The sequence below is a fragment of the Cydia splendana genome, unplaced genomic scaffold (genome assembly GCF_910591565.1).
Source record: "Cydia splendana unplaced genomic scaffold, ilCydSple1.2 scaffold_72_ctg1, whole genome shotgun sequence".
NCBI lineage: Eukaryota > Metazoa > Arthropoda > Insecta > Lepidoptera > Tortricidae > Cydia > Cydia splendana.
Genome location: NW_026946902.1, coordinates 68,256 through 84,590, shown reverse-complemented (window position 1 = coordinate 84,590; position 16,335 = coordinate 68,256). Strand labels below are relative to the sequence as shown.

The 16,335-nt window shown below is 37.5% G+C and overlaps 1 long non-coding RNA gene across 2 annotated transcripts; it reads right to left on the bottom strand.

The window, feature by feature from the left end:
- Window positions 1-4,154: 4,154 nt before the first annotated feature.
- LOC134805877 (uncharacterized) lies at window positions 4,155-14,996 on the bottom strand. 2 transcript variants are annotated; one of them, XR_010146417.1, is made up of 3 exons: window positions 13,924-14,996; window positions 12,152-12,308; window positions 4,155-4,413 (listed from the first exon to the last, which is right to left on the bottom strand). It is a non-coding gene; the product is annotated as an uncharacterized LOC134805877 (long non-coding RNA). The 2 variants fall into 2 exon arrangements; XR_010146418.1 differs by having other exon boundaries at window positions 14,338-14,996.
- Between the last annotated feature and the right edge of the window lie 1,339 nt (window positions 14,997-16,335).

Below are 16,335 nucleotides of genomic sequence, written 5' to 3'. Positions count from 1 at the left end.
CTGATCCGCCGCCGTCGCCGCTCGAACGTTATCGCTCAGCTGTGATGGTGACGTCACCACGGTCATTGCTACCTGCCCGCCCGTTAAAGCATAACACACTATCGTACAGCACCGTGACCTTGGTGCGGTACGGAGCACGTATCGATAGTGTGTAAGCTTTCCATCGCACATAATTATTACCAATAATGATGCGGTGGGCATGCACGTCACACCAACTGACAAGTAATAATAATACTGGTACGTATCGCACCAATTTCCTTAGTGTGTAAGCTGCATCACACCGTTTGACAGCCGAGCGGTCAAACAGACAGAGAGGCTACCGCGAACTAAATTCGACGCGTTGCTTCTCTGTCGTACTTGTAAATTCGTACATAAGTGTGACAGGGAGACAACACGTCGAAAAATTGTCATGTATATTTGTAAAATATTAATTTGTATGTTTGTCAATGGGGTTGGCAACGGTGGCAACGGTCAAAGGTTTGCATAGATGGCGCCATCATAGCTTGCCCCTTTTTCTATGAGATTTGGCTTAAAAGCCTGGCATCCAGGGCATTAAAAAAACAAAAATTTGACACAATCCTATGGATTGACAGGGCAAGCTATGATGGCGCCATCTGCTAAATATTTCGACCGGCCAACCCCATTCACATGTTTTTTCCATATTCTGTGGCGTTTGGTTTCCGCTGTGAGCCGGACATGTTTGAAAATAAATAAATAAAAAATAAGGTATGAAAATCGGTACGATTGATCTTTATACCAGTTGAATCAATTTGACTCATTGCACCAAAAAATACTTAAAAAAGGAGAGGAATTATGACGTCATCTTTTATTTGTATGGGAAAAAAAAATTGTTTAGAAACCTATCGTATGTGGTATTAAATGAAAGGGCTTTTTGAGCCAAGATACAAGTATTGAGTTACTTAGTTTAGGTATTGATGTAAAATATATTCGAGCCAGATACAATTATAGCTTACATAGAAGATTTTATATTTAATGTTAAGTAAACATTGTTTACTTTTTAAAACCATATTTGTATATTTACATTAGTTATGTTCTATTTAAGTGTATTATGAATGTTATAATTTTGGATAATTTTAAAGAAATAAACATTATTCTTATTCTTATTCTTATTCTTAAATTCTAAAAATATATCACATCATTACATTTCAGTCACTTTTTTTAAATAAGAATAAAAATAATTTTAAAAACATACCATTTTCGGTTTTGATAATACCAGATAAACTAAATTCACGGAATACGGTATTACAGTCTTTACAGCCCTTTAGTATATACGCTGGAAAGGCATCCGGACTAAGGAATGCAAATCGGTTATTTTTTGTATGGAAATAACCGCGGTTTCGGTTATAAACCGAATATTTCCATACAAAAAATAACCGATTTGCATTCCCTAATCCGGACCCAAAGAGCTTTGGGGCTTTAGACGGGCTATGCCTGATTCGATATCCTGAGATTCCTGAGGGGATATTGTGTCAATATGAATTAAATTGGCAGTATTTGTCTCATCCTGCTCATCAGTTTTAGTGTGGGCAAGTAAAGGTACCTGAGTTCCACTTGGTACAGCTAGGGTTCAGCATCAGCTCTATCTTGGGTACTTCTCCCAAGTACTCATCAAGACGTGTCGGATGACTAAAACAGCGAGTGGCTATGTTGCACCAAACCTAAGTTCCTCTAGGTAGGTACAGCTAGGATTCAGCATCAGCTCTATCTTGGGTACTGCTCTTTCAAGGGTGTGTATCGATGGCTATAAACATTTACATTATAATATCAGTTGTAATAACGCTTATTTAGTATAATTATTAAATGATATAACAACACTTAATGTATTTTGATATGATATATATTATCATTTTATATAATGATTAATTGATCTAATAACATTTAGCATAACATTCTTGAAGTATAATGCATATTTCCTATACCGAATTTATGATATAAAGTTATTTCATCTAAAGTAGAATTGTTATAACCTTTGTTGATATAATGTATTAGATATATAATTCCACATTTACTATTACACACTACAAAAAACGATACTCTTTCTACGTAACACGAACTGCTATTTATAACTAGGTAGGCAAGGTTAAGAACTGCGACCCCTACACAAAACCAACCGCTACCAGAATGGTTAGGTTAGGTTAAGAACTGCGACTCCTACACAAAACGAACCGCTACCAGAAAAGTAGGTTAGGTTAGGTTAGAATTGCGTCCATTACACAAAACAAACCACTACCAGAATACTAGGTTAGATTAGGTTGGAATTGTGACGGGTACGTATTGCAATGTCTAAAATTAAAAAAACTAACGTTAAATAACCTACGTTCAAAATACCTAAAATCTAAATACCTCATGATTTTAAATACCTAAGCAAGTAACACCTACCTACGAATTACCTAAGCTTAAAATACCTATTGGACTAAATATCTAATGTTTGAAATACCAAAAGATATGTCACCTAAATTTGATACACCAACATTTGAAATACCCTATGGTCAAAATACCTAAAATGATTCATTTGCTAGCTATTTGTACGAAGTAGTAGGGTAGGTTCCGCGAGCGTAAAAGAGGGTAGATTGAACAAAGTTTCTGTTAGTTGTTAGTCACCCACTAGATTGCACAACGATGAGATATTCATTGATACATAAAAATTTAAAAAAAAATTTAAAAAAGGCTAAATTAACCAAAATCCGAATCAAAGGTAGATCCGAATGGGAGCACCCCACTATCCACATGTTCTTATCTGTCCTACTCCTAGAGTGTATGTCAAAAGCCGGAGGCGCGCAGGGGAAGCAGCCCTCGCCCGCCGTAGCAAAGCGCAGAGCACAATGGGAGTCGCAGCGACTGAGGCTGGTGACTTTCGGTACTAAGATAAAATACATTATAAATGAAAATTATAAAATTATAAAGAAATATTTTAACTTATTAACCATAGCTATAATGTACCCATGTAACATGTTATGTTGAAATAAAGTGGCAATGTTATTGTGACGTAGGCCCGTGTCACTCTGGGAATAGAAGACCATGTTTTATTAGACCATGCTACAGCGCAAAGAAGTGAGTATACCTACTTTTGTTTCATACTCATTACCTGCCATAAAACGTTGATTTATTATAAGATCACGGTATTCTCAAGCTCTAACTAAAAATTATTAATTGCGCACATATTACATAGCAACCTGTAAGGGCACAGCAATACTGAAGATACTTAATTGAATAATATGGGCAGGTATATAGGTACCTTTGTTGTGGGACATATCATATTCCAATTTGTAGGTGTATTATCATTATAACTATGAAAAAATAAACTGTGGTTGGCCTACTTTGGTTGGATTTCTGTACTAGCGGTTGACCAAAATCAGCTGCAAATGGTGTTAAAGGTATGAAAATCGGCACGATTAATCTTTAGGCCATTTGAATCAGTTTGACCCGAAGCACCAAAAAAATAAAACAAACGGAAAGGAGTTATGACGTCATCAATTTTTTGTATGTAATAAAAAAAAATTGTTCAGAAAACTATCGTGTGTGGTATTAAATGAAAGGGCATTTTGAGCCGGTTCTAAAAATATATCACATTATTATATTTCCGTCACTTGCATTGAATTAAAATAAAAATAATTTTCAAAACATACCAAGTTTGGGCTCCTCCAGATACGAAACCGTTGAATATTTTTTTGTAAAATATACCTCAAGTAATACCCAATATCCTCATATCTAACCCCACGAAATTAATTTCGAAAATATTTAGTTTTAGTATTTTTTTTTTTAATTTTTATTATTACAAATTGTGATCTATCAATCTATCAATGAAACGGCCTCCTAGCCTAGTCGATAGTGACCCTGCCTATGAAGCAGGAGGTCCCAGGTTCGAATCCTGGTAAGGGCATTTATTTGTGTGTTCATCATAAAGGTATGTTTTGAAAATTATTTTAATTTTAATTTTAATATTTAAATACAAAAAATATTTTTTTTCCATACAAAAAAAAGATGACGTCATAACTCCTTTCTGTATGTTTTTTTTTTGGTGCTACGGGTCAAATTGATTCAAATGGCCTAAAGATTAATCGTGTCGATTTTCATACCGTTAACACCATTTGCAGCTGATTCCCGAATTTCAGGGTGTACCGCTATCGCTGTTAATGCTGCCGCTGCACTGAATGCTGTGTGGTGCTATTTGCTATGAAAGAATGGTGTACTCGGGTAATTGCTATTAATGCTAGCATACTTGAGTTCTATGTTGAAGTCCACACTGAGCAGAGTTAATTTTTTAAATTGTGATAGATAAATATAACAAGTTCATGTGTTTTAAACTGAGATTTTTATTATAACATATCAACATATTTCATGTGTTAATTTAGGGAAATCAAACAACCCACTTAAGGTGGTTCGCCTAGGTTACTCAAAACGTAACTCTCGCTAGATGGCACCACTTTTGCAAAATTTCAGGTTTTATTTTTTTGTGAAATGGTCATGGTATTTGTATACTTAAAAGTATGTTTCGCGCACTCTTTAAATAAATATTGAACTATTAAAATAAACATTGAATACTTCATTGTGCAAAAACCACCTTTTTAATTCGACGGAGTGTTGCTGTCACGCTTTTTCCTACTATTACTCACACATGCAAACAGTGTTTCTGTGATCCTTGTAGTAGACATTTTCACACAACGTAAGTATGTTGCAATAGCGTAACGGTATGTTCGTGGAAATACGTGCAAGAGGATTGGGGTTCAAGACTGGTGCGAGTAGGTAATTTCTTTTTGTTTATTTTAGTCTTTTTGTGTCATCTTACCTTTAAACGAGCAATTATTATATATATATATTTATTTATATATTTGGATGATATCAGAAACGGCTCTAACGATTTCAATGAAATTTGCTATAAGGGGTTGGATCTCTTAGCTAGGTCTGATCTGTGAGAAAACGCGCATTTTTTAGTTTTTATATGTTTTCTAAGCTTTGGTCGGTCTCCCAGATATTCAATCTCTTCTTCCTCGCGTGGGGTCCGCTTGGCATCTAATCCCAGAATTGGCATGGGCACTAGTTTTTACGAAAGCGACTGCCCTGACCTTCCAACCCAGAGAGTTAACTTATTGGGATTAGTCCAGTTTCCTCACATTGTTTTCTTTCACCGAAAAATAGGTATCGGTATATAAATAGGTTTCGGTAAATAGGTATCAAATGATATTTCGTACCAAATATCATTGGTACGAGCTGGGGTTAGAACCCGCGACCTCCGGATTGCAAGTCGCACGCGCTTTCCGCTAGGCCACCACCGCTCCCCCAGATATTCAGTATTAGTTGGTATTAGGGTATGTGCGGAAAGAGAAGAGTCGTAGAATGTATGGGCTCCCCTACATTTCAAGACTCTTCTCTTTCCGCACAGACTCTATCAATAAATTACTTTATCAACGTTTTCAAAAAAAATATTCAATACCTGATTTTCACAGCTTTTAGGGTTCCGTACCCAAAGGGTAAAACGGGACCCTATTACTAAGACTCCGCTGTCCGTCCGTCCGTCCGTCCGTATGTCACCAGGCTGTATCTCACGAACCGTGATAGCTAGACAGTTGAAATTTTCACAGATGATGTATTTCTGTTGCCGCTATAACAACAAATACTAAAAACAGAATAAAATAAAGATTTAAGTGGGGCTCCCATACAACAAACGTGATTTTTGACCGAAGTTAAGCAACGTCGGGCGGGGTCAGTACTTGGATGGGTGACCCTTTTTTACAGATAATGGTACGGAACCCTTCTGTTCGCACCTGGCTGTTGTAAATCCGCACTTAAACACTGCACTTTAAAGTTCACTTTCCTATCACTAAGCACTGTTACTTTTACTACTATACTTCACTGTATCACTGTCACTTTACTTTTGGTTACTGACTTGACCATGGAAACTGTTTGACTCCATTGTTTTTAGAAAACATACCGTTAGCTAGTTTTCATTTTAAAAAGAGACATCTAGCGATCAATTCAGTAATTAATTTAGAGTATGTACATTTATGCGGCAATTTTAAATCTCAACATCCTCCGCCGCCAAGGAAGTATTCCTTGATTACTAGTTAGGAAGTCGACACAGCTTGGTAATCGGCCGTTGTGTAATCACGAAAGCTGTACGAATGTCATACATACGAGTCAATCCATCAGTGCCAGGGTACTTCTTAAGTACTCTACCTACTCTCCAGTTCGCTGGTGGAAATCTTCCATCTTTGATCAATACCAGTTCTCCAACTTCTAAATCCTTCTTAGGTGTATTCCATTTTGGACGCAATTGCAAACGAGAAAGGTATTCGCTTTGCCATTTAATCCAAAAATCTCGTAGCATGCGTTGGGTCAACTGCCATCTCGATAAGCTGGATATGTTACTCTGCTCATTACTGCGATCTGGTAAGCAAATCAAGGGTTCGCCGACCAGAAAATGTCCAGGTGTCAAATAATCTAAATCATCGCCTAATGGAGCCAATGGACGTGAGTTAAGGCACGCTTCAACTTGCGAAAGGACCGTATAAAATTCTTCGAACGTCAGGGTTGCGTCTTGCATTATTCTTTTGAGATGATACTTCGTCGATTTTACACCGGCCTCCCATAGTCCTCCAAAGTTTGGTGCTCCAGGGGGAATATATCTCCAACGAGTTCCTCTGTCGTCTAAACTTTTGAGTAAGTCTTCTGGGATTTCGTTGCGACCTTGTTGCCACATCTTCAATAGTTCTTTTTCAGCTGCAACGAATGTTGTACCATGATCACTCCAGAGTTCCTTGCAATGACCACGCCTAGACACAAATCTTTTGAAGGCAGCGATAAACGCTTCTGTGGTCATATCGCTGACTAGTTCCAAATGTATGGCTTTGGTAGACATACACACAAATAAAGCAATATATGCCTTGTATGTCTTAGCTCCTCGACCTTTACTCATTCTGCATGTGATGGGACCGGCAAAGTCAACACCGCTGATAAGGAAAGGGCGGGAAGGTTTCACTCGAACTTCCGGTAAGTTTCCCATCAACCGAGTATTTGTTTTCGCATTGTATCTTGCACACGTTGTACACTTCTTGTAAAACTGCCTTATTGAAGAACCTCCTTTAATAATCCAGTATTTGCTTCTCAAATATGGTGTCATGAGATGCGGCCCTCCATGAAGAGTGTTTTTGTGAGAATCTTCCAACAAAACAGGTAACAATACGTTGTTTTTAGTTATAATAATAGGATGCTTTTGATCCATACTCAACTCTGCGTGTTTCATTCTTCCTCCTAATCTCAAAAGACCTTTATCATCCAGATAAGGTGTGAATTGCAGTAGACGACTGCTTTTCTTAATAGTTTTTCCACTTTTCAGGTGATCAATCTCTTCAGGAAATTCTATCCGTTGGGACATCTTTAAACACAAGGTAAGTGCTTCATCTTTTTCTTCACAGGTTATATGTTTACTAATATTCTTTTCTTTTTTCAGGATCTTCAGCCATCTTCTACAATATGAAATCACGTCCAGAAGTTTTTGCAGTGACGAGTATTTCTTCAGTAAGGTAAGCTTTTCAGAGTCTGTTTCTATGGTTGTTGTCTTACATTTTACTAACAAGCGTTTCTCTAATTCTGTTTCAGGTATGGAGTCGACGGGTATGGTGAATTCAGGTTCACGTAAGAATTCCGGACCATTGAACCATAACTGTTTTTGTTTCAGCTTGCTGGGTGACAGACCTCTGGAAGCTGGATCTGCTGGGTTATCCTTGGTATTGACATACAACCAGTGTGTGTCTAAATTGCTCCTTATGTCAATCACTCTATTCTTGACATAGGGTGTCCATCTGTTAGGATCTCCTTTTATCCAGGCTAAAACCACTTTGGAGTCTACCCACGCATAGGTTTGTTGCAACTCGATATTTAGAACTCTCATCACGTGTTTCATGAGTTTGCTAAGTAGCGATGCTCCGCATAGTTCAAGTCGTGGCAAAGACAATGGTTTAACAACTGGTGCAACTTTGGATTTTGCAGTAATTAAAGACACTTGACATAGTGACCCATCTTTGGGTACAACTCGAAGGTACACGACTGCTGCATATCCTGTCTGGCATGCGTCAGAAAATCCATGTAACTCGATCGCTGAATTTTTACTAGAACCAGTCCAACGATCAATCTGTATCGCTGATAACGCGGGTAAGTCTTCTTGGTACTGGATCCATTCTTCTTTTAGATCTGTGGGTAGTTCCTCATCCCAATCTAGCTTTTCCAACCATAGCTTCTGCATGAACATCTTTGCCTTCATGATTGCTGGTGCTAACCAACCCAACGGATCGAAAAGTGAAGCGATCTGTCCGAGTACATTTCTCTTTGTAACAGGTTTAGCACTCTCAGTATTTATCTCTTTTTGTGTAACTTTGAGTTTGTCTTCATCAATATTCCAAATTATTCCTAGTGTCTTTATTTGGCTCTTTCTACTCATGTCTACAGTGTTTGAACTCTCTCTCTCTAGACATTCAAGTCTTTTGACAGCAATTGAACGGGAATTTTCGGGAACAATCGGTGTATCTCGTACGAATGGTAGTCCAACAATGAATCTTCCATCCTCATCTCTCGCTAGTGTTTTCTCATAAATCTCTTCAGCTCTTTTCTCTAGAGGTGTCAGAGTGTCTTTGCTCTCATTATCTAGCGTCTCCGATTCCCAAAATCTTTGCAGCATGTTGTCTAGGCTCACACTCAAATGCATGCTAACAATTCTTCCATTCTTCCCGTGCTCTTCACCGGGTGCTCCGCCCGAAATTATCCATCCGAATAACGTCTGTTGCGCTATCGGTGATCCTGGTTTGCCCTTGATGACTCCACTCATTAAAATGTCTGTATAGACATGCACACCAAGTAACAAATCTATCTCTCCAGGATTGTAGTATGTAGGATCAGCTAACTCCAAGCCATGTAGTTGAGTCCATTGTTCTTTATTGATCTTCGTAACAGGCATTATGTCAGTAGCTTCTGTTGTCACGTAGGCGGTGCAGTTTAGCTTGTAGCTCTCGTTGATTCTCGATACTATTTGTATTTCCGCCGCGTGCTTGATTGGAGTCGACATCTTCGCAACACCTGTCACTTGACCCTCCACCCTTGTTCGTTTGAGTTGTAGTTTGTTGACTGTCTCCTCTGATATAAATGACTCTTCCGAACATGGATCTATGAGTGCTCGAACTACTTGTGCTCCTCTGTTTGTCATAATATTCACTAGTGCTGTAGCTAAAAGAGTAACCCGTCTCTGACAGGCACAGTGAGATACTATGTTGATTGTTGGTGTAGCTTGCTCTTTGTTTTCTTTCTCTGGTTTTTCTACGAGTGATACAGTGTTAGGTTTCGTAACGTGCAATAGTGTGTGATGCTTTCTCTTACAACGCAGGCATGAAGTATTACGCTTGCAAAATCTCACGCTATGTCCAGGCCGTAGACAGTTGAAGCAAAGACTCCTTGTTTGAACCTCCTTGGATCGTTGCTCGGGATCCAATTTAGCAAACTCCTTGCAGTTGTAGATGAAATGATCTTCATTACAGAAACCGCATTGATGGTTGGAGTCTGTGGTACTGCTAGGCGTAGCAGTTGCATGGAACGTCTTGGCTCTAACTTGAGGCTTCTCTTTTGGGTGCGCAGTTTGAACCATCTCCAAAACTCTAAATCTTCCCTCCAAAAATTTGTTGAATTGTTCCAATGTCGGCAAGTCTTCCACAGATAATGTCTTCAGATCCTCTTCCCAGTGCTTGTGTGACTCCGTATCTAACTTGTGCACCAATAGATGTATTATGATTGGATCCCAGTTATCGATACTAATGTCATTGTTCTTCAAGCTGTTCAGACATTCTGTAGAAATATCCAGCAATTCTTTGACACCTTTGGCAGATTCAACGCTCAGTTTCTTTTGACCCAAAAATCTATTCAAAATTGAGTTAACCATAATCCTCTTGTTATTGTATCTGTTGTGTAAGGTATTCCATGCTACTTCATAATTTTTCTCAGTAATTTGAATGTGCTTTAGCAGTTGTTCAGCTTCGCCACTAAGACTACTCTTCAAATAGTGCAATTTCTGCACTGGGCTCAATGAACTCTGATTATGAATGAGAGATGTGTAGAGATCCTTGAAAGTCCCCCAATCATTGTAATTTCCATTGAACTGTGGTATATTAATCTTAGGTAGCTTAACTTCCTGGCTCTGTGGTCTGATGGATTGCTTCTCCGTTCCTGATGTATGACTCGTTTGCTCTCCTTCTAATTTCGCAAGTATCTCCGCTTTGGTGTCTATATACAACTCTTCTCCATTGTCGTATATCTCTTGCGTAAAATATTCGTGACTATTTCGTTGTTCTGTTGTCGCTATCTTCACTATCTCTCGGTGAGTGTTTTGAAAAACTTCCCAAAGTTTGTCTAAATTCTCCACTCTGACTTGCAAGTATGACTTGGTAAGTCTCGCCTTGGGACACTTCTTGAAGTTTGTAGCCGTTTTCTGAAGAAGATGTAAGTTATCCGCTTGTACTACGAATAAGGCTTCCATTTTGACTGAGTCCAAATTCCAAGAATTTTCTAAGTTCCAAACTTCTAAGACACAAGTTAGTGAAAAATATTCAAAGTCACAGAATTTTTCTATGTTCTAAATTCTATGAAAAAGTCTCGGATACTCGAAAATTAGACTATGTTCAGAACACTACGAAATATTCTAAGTCCCAAATATCGCGGAAAATTTTACAAGTTCAAAGTACACTTCGCGAAATTCTACAAGTCCAAATAAACGGAACGATCTTACTCAATTATAGTCCTTAGTGCAATCCGATAGAGTCCACTTTGCACTGCACTATCACTCGCGTCACAGCCTGATCCGACTCGAATAGGACCAAATGTTCGCACCTGGCTGTTGTAAATCCGCACTTAAACACTGCACTTTAAAGTTCACTTTCCTATCACTAAGCACTGTTACTTTTACTACTATACTTCACTGTATCACTGTCACTTTACTTTTGGTTACTGACTTGACCATGGAAACTGTTTGACTCCATTGTTTTTAGAAAACATACCGTTAGCTAGTTTGCATTTTAAAAAGAGACATCTAGCGATCAATTCAGTAATTAATTTAGAGTATGTACATTTATGCGGCAATTTTAAATCTCAACACCTTCGTTTGCGAGTCCGACTCGCACTTGGCCGGTTTTACCTAAAATAAAATGAAAACATTTATTTAAGTATTTTTTTTATTTTGAATTCAAGTACAAGTACATTTTTTTCATATTTGTTATCCGTAGTAGTCCCTGTACCTGAAAGAAATATAATATCATGAATCATGATAGGAAAAAATCTCTGATGTAATAGGAAGAAAGATGATGCAACAATATGGATTCTAATAATGTTATAATCGAGTTATAATTTACTTACCTGGTAGTAACTGTAATTGTGTTCTTCATTCATGGACAAAAATTCCATTATTTTCAACCACAGGAAATATTATACATTTCTTTTTTATTGCAGTGAGGATGTCCTGATTGTAAAAATCAAAGAGATTAGGTAGAGTACAATTTCTAATTATCTTTGTAAAAAATAAACGAATACGCGTAGTCATTCGCTTTTTGAAAATAAGAAAAATTAAATAAACATATAAAAAAAAACAATACGAAATTTAGGTGTAAAAAAATTACAAAAAGTTATATCCCAGCATACAATGCTGGGGATCGAACCGGGAACTTTCCGATTGAAAGCAAAAAAGCGACTGTTTGCAAAACACGCCATGATAGTTCTTAGCTAAGCTGACGAATTTCGGGTACTTATTCTCGCTTCAGTCAATTAAGTACCTGTCAACAAAATTGCACTAAACATGACGGCACTCCAAATTCGCGCCGTGGTCAGCCCGGCAACGTCGGAAATAGTATGGCAACGTCGCAAATGTATCTGTACACGACATTTGTGACACACACATACGTAAAATTGATGAAAATTTAACTATGATTATTGCATGATTTCTGTATGAAACATTGTTTTCCTATTAATTTCGCGCAAACGAATATTCGAAAGTAGATAAATGCGGAAATATTTATGTACTAATAGTGTGTAGTGACTTAATGCAATGCGATTGAATTTTGTATGAAAATCGAACCACCTTAAACAATCTTATTACAGTTATTACATTTGACAATCATTAAACTAGTTAATATTTTTTCTTTATTTCAGTACAACCAACTTCATTTGATGGCGGTGTGCAGGCCGGTTAGATGCCAGAACAGTGTGGCCTCCGGATTGTGTAGCCAGCTCCGGACAATAGTTGATGATGGAATACTCACAACCTGAAAAGCACGGGCGTAGCCAGGTTTTAGTATCGGGGGGGGGGGGGGGGGGGGGGGGGGGGTTCAAGAAAATAAAACGACTAAAAGTACATAAAATAACCCTTACACAAGAAAAATATTAGAGACTAGCTGTGCCCGCGGTTCCGCCCGCGTGGAATTCTGTCTGTGTCAGTAAGCGGCTAATTTCTAATCCTAATTTCTCTCCCTCTCCCCTGGAGGCGGAACTTGAAGTAAAGTTGACAGATGGATATGCTAGAGGACAGTAGACCAGATAAAATATTTTAGGTACCACTAAATAAAACTACACTCCAAAATCAATAGTTTTTTTCGCCCTTATTATAATTTTCAGTACTTGGATGGGTGACCGTTTTTTTTTAGCATTTTTTTTCCGTTTTTGTTTTTCATTATGGTACGGAACCCTTCGTGCGCGAGTCCGACTCGCACTTGCCCGGTTTTTTTACTTTTTAGTATGGAAATCAGTCACATAATTTTATCACGAAAATTGACAGTGCTGCAGCAGTAACGTAGCAACAGAGTAATGCTGCTGCAGTCGCCACCCGAAAGTCACCTTTGTCATATCTTAGAAAGTAAGTAATTGAAAACGCGAGCGAAGCGAGCGCGAAAATTTTTCGATATAAAAAACGCAATTTGATACACAGTTGTACATTTTTACTTTTAGTATGGAAATCAGTCACATAATTTTATCACGAAAATTGACAGTGCTGCAGCAGTAACGCAGCAATAGAGTAATGCTGCTGCAGTCGCCACCCGAATGTCACCTTTGTCATATCTTAGAAAGTAATTGAAAACGCGAGCGAAGCGAGCGCGAAAATTTATCGATATAAAAAACGTAATTTGATAGACAGTTTTACATTTTTACTTTTAGTATGGAAATCAGACACATCATTTTATCACGAAAATTGACAGTGCTGCAGCAGTAACATTGCAAATTGCAAGAGAATAATGCTGCTGCAGTCGCCACCCGAATGTCACCTTTATCATATCTTAGAAAGTAATTGATGCGATCCGATAATCGACGATGGCGGAGAAATCCAAAATCCAAACCACCGTATACTATAGGTAATAGTTAGTAATCAATGAAATATGCCGCACGCCTGTTCTTATTTTAATTCTATGAATGTTAATATTCTGAACTTTTCGGGGGGGGGGGGGGGGTTTGAACCCCCAAACCCTCCCCCCCCCCCTGGCTACGCCCGTGCTGAAAAGAACACAGTTTCAATTAATATACTCATTGAATCAACCTATATCATCTTTTATTTGTGTTAACTATGTGGAATAATGGATCTCCATCCAGGCAGAGATTCTGTTGTTGTTTGTCAATACCATAGCTATCTCACAGCAAAACTAAAGAATTACATACATGTCTGTTTTGTTCATAGTTACATACTTCTACCTAGCGTACCTACAGACACTGTTTCTTACCGGTAATTGTAGTTTGATAAAATGAAATTATACAATAATAACAAAGTTATGAATTGAAACGCTAATATACTTTTAAACAAATAATTAACCTACACAGGTGTGTTATGATTCATAAGTACCTTATGTAAAAATCATATTGATATCTTTGTTGATTTTAAATTAACCAACCTACCAACAGCGACACTCCTGTGAGGAATGAACATTTCTGCCTCATTATGAATTGTGCAGTTTGCCTTTTAATGCGGCTATTGGCTGAGATGTTTCACTGCAAACATTGTCATTGTCAAGTTGCATGTATAAGCGCTTAACTCTGCGCCCTAGGCGAACAAAAAAGGTTTGTAAGATAAATCGCCACTTCACTGATAAATTGGTTCCATCGTGTGGTTGGTTAAGTATGTTATTCACTAATTCTAATTATAAACAGCTCCTAACTAGCTTAGTTAGCTCTGCTCTTCTACAAAACACCGATAGTACGTCAAATTAAAAATGAAGAGGCCATAATTTTTCGGGTGTCGAGGTATGTTCATAAAGTATAAAAATACTACAACATTTTACGTTAAGAAATGAATAACCAAATCTTGCTCACCTGATTTATCTTCACCGATCATTTGATATGAATAGTGTCAATAACGTTCGTGTTTCGCTACCAGAACAAAATGTGTTGGAATCCGTGGTATCACGGTGGCGATGGCGCGCAGGCAGAATTCTTGACTTGAGATGTGCAACCGTCCTCTTTCCCTCATTCCACAATATATTGATACTATAAGCAATAACACATAGTATTATCAATATTGCTTGCAAATCTTGCAATGAACTCATAATTAGGTACTTGTTACTTTAAAGGAAACATGTCTGATTATCAGACTATGATATAGGTGGTTACTTACCGAGTTTCGTAAAATTTCCGGCCGTGCAATATTATTTATTTGTTTTTGTGATGCAGAGGCTATTTTAATAACCCAGAAAACGGGTCAAAATTGTACATCGTATTGTTCAGGATTTTATGATTTACCGCTAGTGCTGCTGTCAAACTTTTTTTTAAATTAATGTTCAGCCATATTTTTGTCTATGATGTGCCAAGATGCCAACATAACGGGTCTAATGTGCTTATTAGTTAATTAACCCCTAAAAACTGTTTATGAATCACGGGTCTTATCAACGGCTTATTAAGCCTAAACAGCGAATTATTAGCTAATAAGCTGATCATTCCTCATTTAAGGATTTTTTATGAATACGGCTGTTAGTGTTTAGTTTTAAGTTTATACAATACATATGTATGTTAGTCTGTAAGGTATTCGTAATATGGGCCTTGTTGCCTGATTTAAATTTGTAAATAAATAAATAAATAAAGATCTACGAACACTTAAGACGTGCACTTTGTTGAAAAGTTCAATGTTAATAAAAGTTAATTAAAATAATGAACTCAAAATAATACGCAGATTATTACGCAAAATAAATTCTTCTACTTTTAAGAATCCCTACTATAGTTGAAAAATAGTACGTATCCGCAATTCGGACCGTATCTTACAAAAATAAATTGTCGATTGAAGTGTCAGCTGATGTTCGTTATTTCCATATTACTTTTTTTTTCTCTAGCCTATTTTGGTGTCCCACTGCTGGGCAAAGGCCTCCCCTCGTTTTCGCCACTTGACCCTGTCATCGGCATTTTCCCACCATATTACTTTACTGAAATTTATTAGGTTTTGTTTTTGTGTCTGATTGCGGTAATTAAACTAAATATCTTAAGAAAACATGAGTGAATAGGTAAGTGACGAAGAACGATTACATTTTTCAGGCGGTCTAATATGTTCTCACTGCTGCGGTAAAAAGTTGTGTGTACTACACGAGATCAACGTTATTTACATCTCGTGCGCTTTTGAGTCCCTTACAATTACATTAAATGTATGCGCTCAAGATTCTAAATTTGATTCACTCGCTACGCCCGTGAATCTATTACCTGTAGGATCTTTCGCTTGCACGGGACTCAAAATAAGCACTCGAAGAAATATCAAACTTTGATCTCTTGTTGTACAAATAACAATTTTGGAATAAACAATATAATACAAGAGAAAACTATCGCATCATAATAGACGCGTTTTACCTACCAATAAAACGCATATTAATTTACTTACCTTATTCGAAGCTTATTAATTGAGATAGGCACGTCGTTTCCCGCCATTGTATTGCTATCTCTTTCTAACTTATGGCTATATTTCGCTCTTTTTCCCCCCACCATTGGTGGACCACCACCTGGCAGTGGGGATGAGTTTCTACTTAAACGAAATTCCAGAATGGCTCGTCATTGGCTCGAAATTATTTAATGCCACCAGGCAGAGTTTACTCATAAGCTTCGAATAAGGTAAGTAAATTAATATGCGTTTTATTGGTAGGTAAAACGCGTCTATTAATTTGACTTGACCGTTATTCGAAGCTTATTAATTGAGACCTGTTTGTTATCGCCTGGTGGTGGTGAAAAAGAGGACGCCAATGTGACCTTATAATGTGATGATAAATCGACAGGACAGAAATGTATAAAACCTTGGATTTAGTAATAAATCATTTATTGCCATTTCAAATGAGCAAA